This window comes from Marmota marmota, unplaced genomic scaffold, assembly GCF_001458135.2.
Source record: "Marmota marmota marmota unplaced genomic scaffold, marMar, whole genome shotgun sequence".
Classification (NCBI taxonomy): Eukaryota; Metazoa; Chordata; class Mammalia; order Rodentia; family Sciuridae; genus Marmota; species Marmota marmota.
In genome coordinates this window covers 3,026,741-3,040,844 of record NW_026000108.1, presented here as the reverse complement: position 1 = coordinate 3,040,844, position 14,104 = coordinate 3,026,741, and positions in this window count along the sequence as shown.

Below are 14,104 nucleotides of genomic sequence, written 5' to 3'. Positions count from 1 at the left end.
CAGAGGTGACAAGCAGGGTGCCTTAGGAAAACCATCCCTGCCCACTTCCCTGTCCCCGGCAACCCCTGACTCCGCCTCAGGGCTTCTCTGCTGAGAACACAGCAAGTGGAGCTCGGGGGTGCGAGGGGCGGGAGGCCAGAGTTCGGACCTCCCCGCTGTGGCCTCCTGCCCACCGCCCTCTCCCCTCCCCGTCGGGAGCCAAGCACTTTGTGAGCACTCTGCCGAGGCCTCCCGAGGCCGATCCTTCCTCTGGTCCTGCAGAGCCCCAGAGCACAGCTCGCTGCCAGGTCTGTGGGAGCGTCCCCCTGCAGCCCCCTAAAGAGGACTTCAAAACGCTGTAGCCCTCCCTGGCCCAGCAGGGACCCCCAGAGGGGCCCCACCCCAGTCCCCTCCTCGGTGTCCGGTGTCGCTGCTGGAGGTGGGAGGACTCTTGCTCTCCCCTGCCCTCCGTGGGGTAAGCCCTGGCCCGGCCCTGCTCTCCTAGTACCCGTCCCACCCCTGCACCAGGAACCTGTGAGCGGTCCCCGCCCCGCAGCTCCGAGGCCCCTCTGAACCCTCTCCCCCTGCAGTCAGCTCTGGCCCCAGGGGCTGGTCTGGAACGAAGGGCAGCCTCCCTCTGGCCCTGGTTGGGCAGCCACAGCAGGCACTAGCGAGGCCTGGGTGGGAGGCACAGGAGAGGCCAGGACTCGTGACCCCGCACCCATGTGGGACAGCGGGAAGAGCAGGTGTGGTCACAGAGCACCCGGGGCCAGGCTGCCCAGGTGTGTCCCAGGCCTGCTGCTGCAGGGGCCACGTGCAGGTTAAGGCCTGTCTCTGAGACGAGGGGCCCCTTCCTGTGGACCGGAAGCAGGAGGGTGTGGTGCCCCTCTGCCGCCACTGGCCACTCTCCCTGGTTTCAGAAGCCAGACTGCGAGACCCAGGATCCCCCTGGGAGGACGGCCCTCGCCACAGCCCTGCCAAGTCCCTCCATGGCCACGCGGGGGATGCTCCTCCGCACACCTCAGGGCTCTGAAGTGACCCAAGGCCTGCTCCTGCTTGGGCCTCAGTCCCCTGAAGAGTGAGGACTGGATGGTGGCCTTGGATGGGGTCCTGGTGAGAAGAGGAAGGACGCTGTTTGACTGAGACCTGGGGTCTTGGGGAAGTCACTCTGTCCCCCCACCAGCTCCAACCAGTGGCCATGGTATTAGGGACACAGCCTCACACAGAGTGAGTGCAGCTAGGCAGACAATTGTCACTGTCCCCTGGCCCTGGACAGTCCTGCCCGTCCCATCAGTGTTCATCCTGGCTCCTGGCACCAGGAACAATGGCATCCCCAGGGTCCAGGCGGCTTCCCCCCACTTGTGAGCTGACGTGGGCGGAGTGGACTGGCTCCCCCGTCCTGAGCAGGCAGGGCAGCAAGAGCCCACCCGGGGTCAGCAGGCCTCACAAGCAGCATCTCTGGCCTCCCACCAGGGCCTCTTTGAGGACGTGGAAATGCTATAATTGCCACTACTAAGTGCCAGCCCCCCATGCACCCCCTGACCTTGACCAGGCAAGGTCAATATGAATCATGTGCTAAACATGATGACCTCACTCGGGAGATGTGGGGGAAGTCAGAAGGGCCGGCACCTGCAGGCCGGTGGACGCACCCCGACCACGTGTGGCTGCGCTGGTGCTCAGGGTGGCCCTGATCACCACAGGCGTGGACTCGCCCTGGGGCCTCTATGATTGCAATGCACACTCGGGGCATGGGGGGAAACTGGGTCCAGATGAAAGGGAGCCCCAGGCAGATGCAGAGGCCCTGGGACGGAGTCCCCAGGAGGGGAAACAGAGAGGACCCCAGGCCTGGGGCTCCTAAGCCACTGGTCACCCAAGAGACCCAGGATGGTGCTTTGAAGTTCTCCCTGTCCTGCATCTGAGCTACAGCACAGGCCAAGGCTCAGGGGCAGGGGCTCACTCTGGCGTCCATTGACCAGGCAGAGGGGGAGGAGAGCAGGGACATTCACAACAGCAATGCTCTTGGGTGGGGGCAGAGGGACCCTGAGCTCCCCCCTCCCCGTGGTGAGCCGCCAGGCCTGGGAGGGAGCCAAGGGTCCTGTCCCTCCTCACGCCCTCGTGTTGACATTGATGGGTCAGGAAGCGAGGCACAGGAAGCCAGGCACAGGAAGCGAGGCACCAGGATGGAAGTGGGCTGCCTCAGAGGGACAGAAGCAAGGCTCAGGTGAGGTTCCCCCAGTGAGCGGGGCCCACAGAAGTCAGGTCACAGGTGACGTGAGGCACTTCCTGCAGACGGAGCCAGCGCTGAGCACCGGTGGACTGCCTGCCAGATCCCTACCTGAGGCGAGGCCACAGCCTGCTTCTCTGCAGCCCCCGAGGACAGGCCCTGGCTCCGGCGTCCCCCCTCGGTGGGAAGGCAGCCCGTGCAGCCACCTGCCCTGCCCTGGGCCTGACCTGTCTCATTCACCAGTGGTGACAAGAGCAGCCCCGCCCCAAATCCCACAGTGAGTCTCTGCCCACCAGGCTGGGTATCAGGTGGCACCCCACCCTGACCTGCTTCCTGCCCCAGCCCTTAGGGTCATCTGCCAAGGGGCAGCACCGGCAGTGGCCAGCACAGTCCCATGCAGAGGACAGACCAGGCAGCTGGACAGCAGCTGGCCTCAGGGCCCAGCAATGCCTGGGAACAGTTAGGGCTGCTTCTCTGGCAGCTGGACACCCCTCCTGGCAGCCTGGGGACAATGGTTAAGAATCAGGTTTCCACAGAAAAGCCTGGTTGCTGGGAGGGGCTGGACACAACAGACAACATTTTTATCACAGGACAAGAATTAATTATTTAGTGTCAAACATGTTTGTGTTCATTTAAGTGCCAACAGGGGCAGCCAGACGGCCCCAGCTCAGATGGCCACAGAAACAGCCCTCGTAGGGCCCTCGGGGCAGGAAGGGAGACTGAGGACCAAAGAGGATGCGGACCTCTCCAGGGTGGTGCTGTCCCCAAAGCACCCGCCAACTGTGCTGAGAGGGGCACACACACAGGGTGGAGGGTGCTGCAGCGCAGGCGGCAGGCCTGGCCCTCCACCCGGCACAGGGCGGCTGCCCCTGCTCCCAGCCTCATCTCACACCCCACCTGCACCCAGAACCCCAGCTGGCGTCCTGACCCACCCTTCCTGGCCAGCCCTCTGGGAGCCACACAGGAGGTGCTCAGGAGGTCAGGACACGAGGGCCGCTGCAGACCTCCAGGGCTGCCCCAGGCGCAGGCCACAGTCTGGGGAGGCCCAGGAGGCCACATAGCCCGGGCAGGGCTGGGCAGGGCAGCCGTGACTGTGCTCTGACGGGGCTTGGGTCATCATTCTTCTGAAAGGACCTGCATGGGTCATGCTGCTGTGACAAGGGAGTCGAGCACGTCACTGTCCTCTCTGCTCTTTGGTCTCTTCCTCTAAAACTGTGGGTCATCACATGGTCCTGGGGTCACGTCCTGAAGACCAAGGTCGGTTAGTAAAGCACCCAGTGTAGGGTGAGCTCACAGACATCGACCGGCTGTTCAGCAAAGACTCGAGGAACATCACTGCACCATGCTCCCATTAGGGCCTGTGACAGAGAGAGCAGACAGGACAACCGCTACAGCCCTCAGTCCTCATGGAGCCTGCACCCCAGTTTCTGTGTGGTGATGGTGGTGGTGACACTGGTGGTGATGGTGGGGGTGATGGTGGTGTGGTTATGGTGATGTGGTGATGGTGATGGTGTTGATGGTGGTGGTGATGATGGTGATGGTGTTGATGGTGGTGGTGTTGATGGTGATTGTGGTGGTGATGGTGGGGGTGATGGTGGTGTGGTTATGGTGGTGGTGGTGGTGATGGTGGTGACGGTGGTTATGGTGGTGGTGGTGGTGATGGTGGTTATGGTGGTGGTGGTGGTGATGGTGTTGATGGTGGTGGTGTTGATGGTGATTGTGGTGGTGATGGTGATTGTGGTGGTGGTGTGGTTATGGTTATGGTGGTGGTGGTGGTGACGGTGGTTATGGTGGTGGTGGTGATGGTGATTGTGGTGGTAATGGTGGTGATGGTGGTGATGGTGGTTATGGTGCTGGTGGCGGTGGCGGTGGTGATGGTGGTGATGATGGTAGTGGCTATGGTGACAGTGGTAGGAGAGTGGTGGCCAGCACAAACACATCCTCCGAGTCAAGGCCCCCCGTGTGCAGGATGTTCCCTGGTGCGCTCGTGAACAGTGGGCAGGAACTCCAGGGTAGTGAGGTGGGGCGACAAGGTCAGCAGAGGCAGACGGGTGCGCTGGTTGAATGCTAGTGGAGAGTGAACTTCATCTGCAGTTGTAGACTGAGTCAGTTCTGACCTCCAGAAAGGTCACTCTGGCCACTCAAGGAGATGGCAAAGGGGGCCAGAGTCGAGAGGAGCCAGAGATGGGAGCCTGGGGTGCCCAGGGGTGCGAGTCGGGCTGCTGTCCACTCTGTCCTTGTGAGAACCTCACCTTGTCCATCGCTGCCCTGCAGGTGGCGGGAGTGGTGGGGAGGGCAGGGAGGTCATGGCGGGTGGAAGGTGGGTGCAGGAGGCTGGGCCTGCCAGGGTGTTCTAGAGAGAGACCAGCCCAGCGCCGCTCCGCTCCTCGGGCCCTGCCAACAGCCCCCGTGCCGAGCCGCAGAGACGAGGCTCCGACCCTCCCTCTCCCTCCACCGCAGGCTACTCACAGCCAGAGACTGAGCTGCTGGTCTGGACTCCACGCAGGGTGGCCTGGATGGCCAGATGTCCCAAGGCCTCCTTCCCTTCTTTAAAACAGGGTCACATCACACTGTCTCCCTCGGTGATTTGCAGTACAGGGTGGGCACAAACTGCACAGTCCCCTGAGCTGGGAGGCGGGCCGACGACACCAACCTGGGTCTTTGGTGATCTGGATGCCCACTGGCCTTTTCTTAGTGACTCAGAACTTCCTCAAAAGAAGATGAAATCTGTGAAGGGTTTTACTGGGCATGCATGGTGTGTGGAGGCCAGGACGGTGGGAGGGCTCCCGGCCAGCGGAGCCCGGGGCAGACGCACGCACGCTCCGCATGTCCAAGGCCCCGGTTACAATTAGACATTAATATGTCCAACGTGGGTATTTACACACCTCTCCAGAGACGACGCTGATGGCTATCGGCGACCACGCTGGCTGAAAAGAGTGTATTGATCTGGGGGGAAGAGAGGTCACTGTCTTGTTGTTGTTATTTTCTTTTAACCCAAACCTATAAAGCACTGAAATCCATAAACCCCCATTCTGTTCCCAGGCTGCAGAGTGACACCCAACCCTGGCTGTGGTCTCGGCGGCCTGGTCAATACGGCTCCATTAGGGCCACTCGCCCCGGGCCTACCCGGGCTCTGTCCACCCCCATGGCTGTCCAGATGAACATGTGCCTAGGCATTTAACTCTGCAGCCATTAGGATCACATTGCCAGCTGACTGACCAGCCATCGACCTCAGGAAAGCACGCTCAGAGGGCAGCAGGGGACATGGTGACAGCTTCTGCTGGCCTGAGGGCAGAAGCCACCTCCCTTTCCAGGGTCATCCTTCTGGCCACAGAATCCGTGTGATGTGGCTGCAGGGAGAACAAGCTGTGGAAGGAACTGTACTGTGGGATCCCAGGCCTGTGGGCACACCTGGCCGGGACACCAGCCTCTCCCTGTTGGCACCGCCCGAGCTGGCCTCCTCAGCACCGGGGCCCAGGTGAGCGGGCGCAGCTGCTCACAGGCCGTGCAGGCCCTCGAGGCTCCGACCTGGCAGGTGAGATGGAAGGTGGAGGAATTGCTGCTACTTGTGAAGGTCCCATGGAGACCCCGTGAATGACCCGGCTGGGCTGGCCCTGCCCACTGCCCACATCCTCTCCACCTCCCAGTCAGCAAAGAGAATGAAGGAGAAGGAAGGGGCCGGTGGACGGGCCGTCAGGAATGGGTATCTGCGCGGGAAGACCAGCCTTAGCCACGGTGGCCCCACACGCAGAGGGCCCTGGCCACCAAGCAGAGGAGCTGGACACCTTGGGGAAGGGGCAGGGAGAGGGAGGGTCGCCCTGGGGACCTGGAGTGGGTCGGGGTGAAGTCAGTCTGGATGGAGGGCAAGGAGACCTCGGGGACAAGCCAGGGCCCCGGGAGAGCCGACAGAGCAGGGCTAGGGGCCTGGAGTAGTTTGCGGGACCACAGATGGAGGCAGGGTCCTCCCCCCACAGTGGAGTGGACAGACCAGTGGGGCACCATGGACAGGTGGCAGGAAAGGCCACCCCTCCTCAGCCCTCCCCACCTACGCTGGGCCCTGACGGCACAGCCGTGTGCAGGGCAACGGCGGAGACCCCGCGTGCTGTGTGTGAGCGACTGGGTGGCCGCCTCTCTGGGGCCACTGGCAGCTGCAGGAGGCAGCCTGGGTCCCGGGCCTTGGTGGGCCCCGCGCTCTGCCTCCACCAGCGTGGGAACAGCCTGGGGCACAAGCGCCAGCTCTTGGGCCTGCTTCCTCAGCCGTGGAGTGGAGATGACCACCCGTGTCTCCCGGTGAGGCGGGCGCCGAGAGGCAGACGTCGTGAGGACCCACAGACAGGCTGCCCCAGCCCGTGCCCCCACCCTCCCTGGAGACCCTGGGTGGGTCCCTTGAAGGCAGGGATGTGCATTTTCCCCACCGACTCAAGTGGGAGGCCCCGGCACTGGGTCACGCTCTCAAATTCCTGTCACATTTCCTCATTCTGAAAATTGGTCAAGGGTGGCGTGGCCTGAGAAAGCGGGTGAGGGCTTCGTGTCCACCCTACCCCACTGCCCAGCTTCAGGCCTGACTCCGCCCAGAACCTGGCTGATTGGAGAGCAAATGGTGCCCAAGAAAGAAGTTTCCAGAATCAGAGAAGACACCCGGGCAGCCCAGCCCAGCTGGGACCTGGACGCTGCTCTCTGGCAGCCCCTGTGGAAGGGCAGGACATGCACTGTGAGCTCGGGGCAGGCCGGCTCCAGGGACACCACCGTCACCTGCGGGAGGAAAGCTCCCAACACCATGTCCACGGGAACCTCAGAACGCAACCTTATTGGACATAGGGTTTTTGCAGATGAAAATGGTCAAGGCAAGATGAGGTCATCCTAACTGGGTTGTCCCTGAATCTGACGTCACCCGGTGCCGAGGGCTGAAGCCAGCCCCAGGGTGTGGGGGTCCCTCCGGCAGCACCAGGACCAGTGTCCTTGTGCTGAGTCCCAGCACCTCTGGTGGCTTCTGGGCCGATCCTCTCCTCAAGAAGCCAAGAGGGGCCCATCCCAATTCCAGGAGGGGACTGAACGGAGCAGAGAGAAGCCACATTGGGGCCTCCAAGGTTCAAGTCCGTTTAGGCTGTTCCTGAGGCCGGCAGGGCCGTTACCTCACACGCAGGCCGAGCGGCCCCCAGCGAGGTGTGCGGGGTGCAAGTGCTCTCATCTTCTCTCCCATAGTGCACGTGGCCCTGGGCAGGGTGGGCACGCAGAAGGCTCTGGCCCCTGCTTCAGTCAGCCCAGGAAGAAGGTGGCCAGGCTCAGCACACAAGGCCTCCGGGCCTTGAAAGGGACCCAGACAGCACCAGCGCCAGCGCCCGCCTGCCCTGAAGCCGGGAGCTCGCACATGGCGAGGTGGCTGCCCTGGCCGTGAGTCCAGGCCGTGCCCTCAGCCTCAGAAGTCCCCGCTGCCCCCAGTGCCCCCGACTTCCAGCTCCGAGAGGGAGGAGGGGTGTCCTGCTCAGGACAGAGAGAGAAACCAAGATGACCAGCCGGGCGGAACACCTGGGCATCTTGCAGCCCTGCCCGGCTGGGCATCGTCACCACCCAGGATGCCCCTACCTGTGTCCAGGCTCAGTCCAGGCGGCAGGCTGCAGAGACGGGGAAGGACCTGGGACAGTCCCCCACTTAGGGACTTTCCTGCCGATGTCATAATGTGGCATGGCACCTTTCACGCTGGGCTGCTGCCTGAGAGTGTGGACGAGCGAGCGTCTGCCGAGGGCGCCTGCTCCCCAGAGGCCCAGTGGTCCACGTGGCTCCAGAAGGCCACCTCCACACTCCCCCGGGAGGGGGGGAAGTGGCACCACTGCCCCACCACTGAGGGCCACACCAGCTGCCAGGGAGTCTGGGAAACGAGGTCTTTGTTCAGGTGGCCAAGGGCCGGCCAAGCTCTGCTGCTGTTAAGGGAGGACAAACCGAGGGAGGAGCAGGAGCTGTGGCCCCCGCTGGCCCCAGGAGCCAGGAAGAGCTTGAGGGGCCCACCCTGGCACACACCCCCCACGCTCGCCCCGCGGGCAGCCCCGTGGGCAGCCTCAGACGACAGGGTCCACTCTCAAGCACCTGCCCCAGGTCCGGCAACCTGCAGCTGCGGGACCTCGGGACGGAGCTCAGACGAGCGCAGAGGGCGGATGGTGTTGCCCCCTGGAGACGCGTGGCCGGGGACGGGGAGCTCCAGACCCAGACGCCGGGAGGGTAAGCCTGAAGCCACTGAATCTCACACGTCCACATGGTGATGATGGCAGGTGTTACAGGACACACACTGAACCACCATCCTGGTGGACAGGAGGAGGCTCGGCCCCCTGGGCTGTGCAGCGAGGGCGGGGGTCGCAGTGGGCAGCTGGTGGCCGGCAGGAGAGTAGGGAGGGTGGGAAGGCCCAGGGGACAGGAGGCTGCAGCAGAGAAGGGGCAAGTCCAGCCTTGCTGGATGAGGGCCCATTTCACAGATGAGGACACGGGGCTCCAGAGCCTTGGGGTCCCCCAATACTGGGAGCAGCAGTGGCAGTTTGGCAGATTCCCAGATCTCCATGGTCCTAAGGCCGTCTCCAGGCGTCAGGAGAGCAAGGGTGTGTGTGGGGTCGGGGGTCAGCTCTCTGCAGCGGCTCCTGGCAGCGCTACCATGGGGCTGGGTAGGGAGGGAAAGGAGCCCGTCAGCACAGATGCCACATGCTAGGGCCTCGCCACTCTGGGTCATTCGCAGACTTGCCCAGTGCAAATCAGAGCCCAGTCCCCCTCGCCTGGGGCACGGGCCGTCTGGGGCGGCTGTGAGTCTCAGGGCTGGTCACCTGAGCTCGGCAGCGTCACGCTCCCCGGAGACTTTGACAGGCTGGGGGGCCGTCGGCGCCCCTTGCCCTAAAGAGCCGCGTGCAGATGCCTGCACTTCCAGCCTTCGCTCAGAGGCTGCGCCTCCCTCCCTGCTCAGAATGCTGCCTGGGGCCTCTGCAGACAGACCGCCTCACGAAGAGCCCTCACCCTGGGGTCAGTGACATCCTCAGTCGATGGGTCGATGAGTCACCTGAGGCCCCGGCGCCCCTCTCCAGTTGCAGAATTAAAAGGCCACCGTGTTGTTGGTGTTGTAAAGGCCAGTTCACGGCTCCCGTGACGCAGGCTGACTGGCCTGCTGGGGCGCCACGGTCGTGCTCCACAGGGCCACCCAGAGGGCCTCTCTTGGGCTGTCCGGTCTGTGACTGCCATGGGCACCCCGTTCTCCTGCTGGAGGCCGGGGTCTGCTGACCAAGCATCGGGCCACAAGGTCCCAGCCCCCTCCCACATGTAGACACCAAAACTTGCCTGGTGTCCCGGGCAAGGGACATATCACACAGGGGACAGTGAGAGGTCTGCCCGAGCCTGGGGCAGGTGACCCAACTGTTAGGATGATAGGGACCTTGTTTCAGAATCCCTAAGTGTTTCCAATTGTTTCCCACACACTCGAACACGGATACTCAGGCACACCCAGCCACACACACACACACACACACACAGACCCAGACACACGTAGACACTGACACCCACGCAGACACAGACACGCATACACACACACACAAACATGCACGCAGACACAGACACACACACCCAGACATGTCACACCCAGACACAGCACACACCCAGACACAGACACACGTAGGCACGGACACACACACCCAGCACGGACACAGGCAGACACACACTCACCAGCACCCACTCAGGCCAGGTCCCTCTCACGTTCTCCAGAGCTACCTGCCCGTTCTTGCGCCCCAGAGGCTGGCCCCCTGGGCTCCCCCACAGCCAGGCGTCCCTGGGCACAGGCAGGGCCTCCGGAGCTGCCCCTCTGGGAGCCCAGACACACACTTCGTGACGCTCAGGTGCCGTCGGTCTCCTCCGCGTCAGGGTCAAAACGGAGTCGCCCCTGGCAGCCCCCAAACACACCAGGCTGGGCAGCACACGAGGCCTGGCGTGGGTGTCCTGAGGGGCTCGGCCAACCGAGTCACTCCGAGGCCACCCCACCCAGGGCGGAGGCTCTGGGGGACTCTGCCCTGCAGCCGTCAGCCCCGGAAGGCGCCACCCGGGTTTCAATCCTGGGGCGAGGATCACCTTTCACATATCTCGTGGAACTTCCTCATTTTTCCTTTAGCACCTCCCTGGCCCCCCTCCTGAGAGCTCGGTCTGCTCCGCGCACCTGCTCGGCGGCGCCTGCCAGCCTCACGTGGACACCAGCGTCCCGGGAGGGCGACACGCGGAGCCCCGTGAGGCTGGAGGACTGCGGGGTCTTCCCTTGTGGGCACAGAGTGTGGGGGCGACTGTGAGGGTCGGCTTCTCCAGCACACAGAAGCCAGAGCAGCGTGTGGTGACCCGGCCCAGTGGTCATGTACGTATGAGTCACGGACGAACACGCTGTGAGGAATTGGCTTAGAGGGCTGGGGAGGCTGGAAAACCCCAAACCCGCGAGGATCGTGTCCCAGTGGTAGCTGAAGGCCAGAAGCTGCCGTGGTGCAGGAAGGGCCCGTGTCCCAGCTGTGGGCAGTGGGGCAGGGCTCCCTCCTGTGGGCAGGCCCAGCCTTCTGCTCTATGTGGACTTTCACCTGCTTGGGTGTGGCCCACCGGTGTCTGGGCAGGCCATCGTCTCGTGCCGTGTACGGATCCACACCCTTGGAGCAGCACCCAAGATCATGCTTTCCCGAACACCTGGCACCTGGTGTCCCGGGCAAGGGACATATCACACTAACCCTCCCAGGGACAAGGAAACAGCCCTGAGCAGAGATGGTGGCGTGAGCTCACGGTGTGTGTTTAACCCACTGGGTGTTGCCCTGCAATGACAAGGACCAGCACCACTGTCGGCAGGTGTCTCCATGGGGCGTGTGGCTGCCCCCCAAAATTCACACAGGAGTTTGCTTTCCCCTGGAGGCACGAGACGGTGGTGCTGGGGGGCCTCTGGGAGGTGGTCAGCATCAGAGGAGGCCATCGGTGGAGTCCCCACACAGAGCCTGTGGCCTTGAGGGAAGGGGAGGGGCCAAGGAGACCCCCAGCCTCCCTGTGGACTCCGCCAGCCGGAAGCCACCTCCAGACGTGGACGCCTGGCCTGCCTGGGGCTGAGGGCCTCTTCTCCATACTGTCTGGGGGACTGGGCACACCTCCCTTCAGCCCACACAGAGGCCCGCACGGAGCTCGGCGGCTTTGGACAAAACCCCTCTACGAGTCTCACAGAAGCTGAAATAAGCCGATGCTGTCTGGGTCCAGACCCCGAGCCACGTGCCTGGGAGGGCCGAGGGGTGTTTCTGGCCCACCGTGCCCCGTGCCAAGGGCCGCAGGGGGCCACGCGGTCCTAAGGCTGTGGCCAGCCAGACTGCACTTTGGACAGAAAACCTGAATTCACGGGATGGTCAATATTGCCACAAAGTATTCTTTCGATTTTTTTTTTTTAACCATTTAAAAAGGAAAAAATCCCAGGTGAACAGAACACAGGCCAGATCTGGGCGGCTAATTGCCAAGCCCCCGTTGGACCAGAGGGAGCGGAGCCAGGACTACCCCTCCATGGGCCTGACCCTGGGCACTGCCCACGGGACCCCACAGCAGCTGGGTCTCTAGGATGCTGACGGGGGGCTGAGCAGACCCCTGAGACGAGCAGGGGGCCATGAGCACGTGGGGACCAGGAGTCTTGGGGGACGAGACGCAGAGAGCCAGGTCCTGCGGGAGAGTAGGACCCTGCTGTGGAGGGGCCACTCGAGGCCGCCCAGCTGCGGAGACTCGGGGCCCTGGGAGGCGGTACCCCCTCCCGCCAGCCCAGGCCCGCCTCGCCCCGGGACTGCTGCCTCCACCTCGCAGCACCCTGACCCGCGTCCTCCCCCGGCCCTGGACTCGCCCTCGTTCCTGCTTCTGTGTCCAGGGACAGAGTGGACGGGCCGGCCCTGCCCGTTCCCTGCCGCTTTGGCTCACCAGGGCGGTGAGCCAGAAGGGTGACGAGGTGACGAGCCAGCTTACGGGACCAGGGCTTTCCCAAGGCACTGGTCACCCTCCACACCACCACCTGTCCCAGGCCCAGCCGCTCAGTCTGCAGAGGACTGAACTGACCAAGAGCCCGGGGGACAGGCATCACCCAGTCCCCTGCAGGCAGGGTGGACTGGAGGGTGGCCGTCCACTGGTCTCTCTGACACTGGTTTGTACACACCATGATTCAGACACCGCGGCAGCCAACGTGAGCAGAGGCCTGCTCGGCCACCAGGAGGACGCCCTGCACCATGCCGGGCAGCAGCGCAGGCGGGACAAGTCCACCTCCCAACACGAATCAGCCGCAGCCACCTCAGGGGCGTGGGGAACAGGGCCAGCCGGCGGCCTGCCTCCGTGTTCCTAGTGTCCCCCAGCACAGGTGCCGCCCAGCAGGCTCCTCAGCACCCAGCGCCTGCCGGGCCACCCCACTCTCAACACTTGCCGAGGACGGGGGCACTGGGCAAACCGTGGCCGGCACTGGGGCCTGTCCAGTCCTCAGCCCTGGAGGGAAGTGCCTGGCCGGTGGTCAGAGCCCTAGAATCCGTGCTCTTCCCATTTCACAGATGGGAACCCCGAGACGGAAGGCAAAGCCGGGGGCCTGAAGTCACGCCCCGTGCCAAGAGGGAAGCCCCTCCCCCGTCCTCTGCACCCCCCGCCCGCCCTGGGCAGCCCTCCCCTGTTGTAGGGACGGCTGGCGGCATTCAGCGTGAAATGCAGGGACAAGACAGGTCATCAGTGTGAAATCGTCCCATCAGCAGGGCCCGGCCGCCGGCCTCCCATTATGGCCAGATGAATGACCCCGTTTAGAGAAGTCGTTTAGGGCCTGCCACAGACAATGACTCCTGTCAGAAGATTTACCAGCGCTCACGGGCAATGTGGCGGGAGGCCCCAGGCCGGCCCCAGAGATCACCAGCTCAGGCAGAAAACCAAGATTGCAGCGTGGGCCATTTTGCTGCTGAAATTCATGCCTTTTGACCCCAAATGGAGTGATAATCCCAGGGCTTGTTTCCACTTGAGCCTGGAGACGTCATCAACAGCTGGCTCTGAGGCAGAACCTCGAACCGGCAGCCGGTGGAAAACAAGGCACCAATCATGCTGCGGGAAAACCTGGCTGGTAGCTTCATTCATCACCGCGGGCCCCTGCCGGTGTCCTCCGGGGGAATTCCGGTGTTAACCAGGTGCGTGGTGAGACTTCCACTAAAGAAAAACGAAGGAAAACACGCCTCCTCCGGTCCCTGAAGGAAGACTGTAAACTTGATCATGGTTTGTTTTCTCCTTGGCTGCCAGGAAGCTCAGCAGGCAGGAGAAACCTGAGTGCATGTCAGGCTGGCTCTTTCAATTAGACTGTGCACACTCCATTGTGCTTTGGAAGAATAGATTCTGTTTGGATGTTGTGATGTTGGTCAATGTGCCTCATGTTATAGGTGACTCGAATACTTTGTTGAGAGTAGTGGTGAAAAAATACATGAAACAAAGAGGAGTGAAGTGGAGGGACGGGGGCAGGGTCCGGGGCCTGCTTCTGGCCAAGTGTCCGCTTGGCCCTCGACGCATGAGCTGTCAGGCGCTTCCCTGTGGACTCTGGCTCTGGACCAGGCTCACTACCTACACTGTCCAGGGCATGCAAGGCCCTTAGGCAGGATGAATCAGTCAGCTTCGCCCTGGTAACAACCACCCCCGGATCCAAGGTGCACAGCTCAGTGGAGCCCGGCCACCTCCTGTCCCAGGACCCAGGGCGGGACGATCGGCCAGGAGCAAGGACACTCTCTCCCTGCAGAGTATTGAAAGGAGGGGGGGGGCAGGGATCGGGGACTGCTCCAGAGGCTGCTGGGCACCCCTGCCCTGGGCCTCGTCCGTGGGCCCTCCCTGGGCCCCTGTCAGCACAGCCTGCAAGGACAGCGTTCAGGGCAGGGCGGGGCGGGGGGG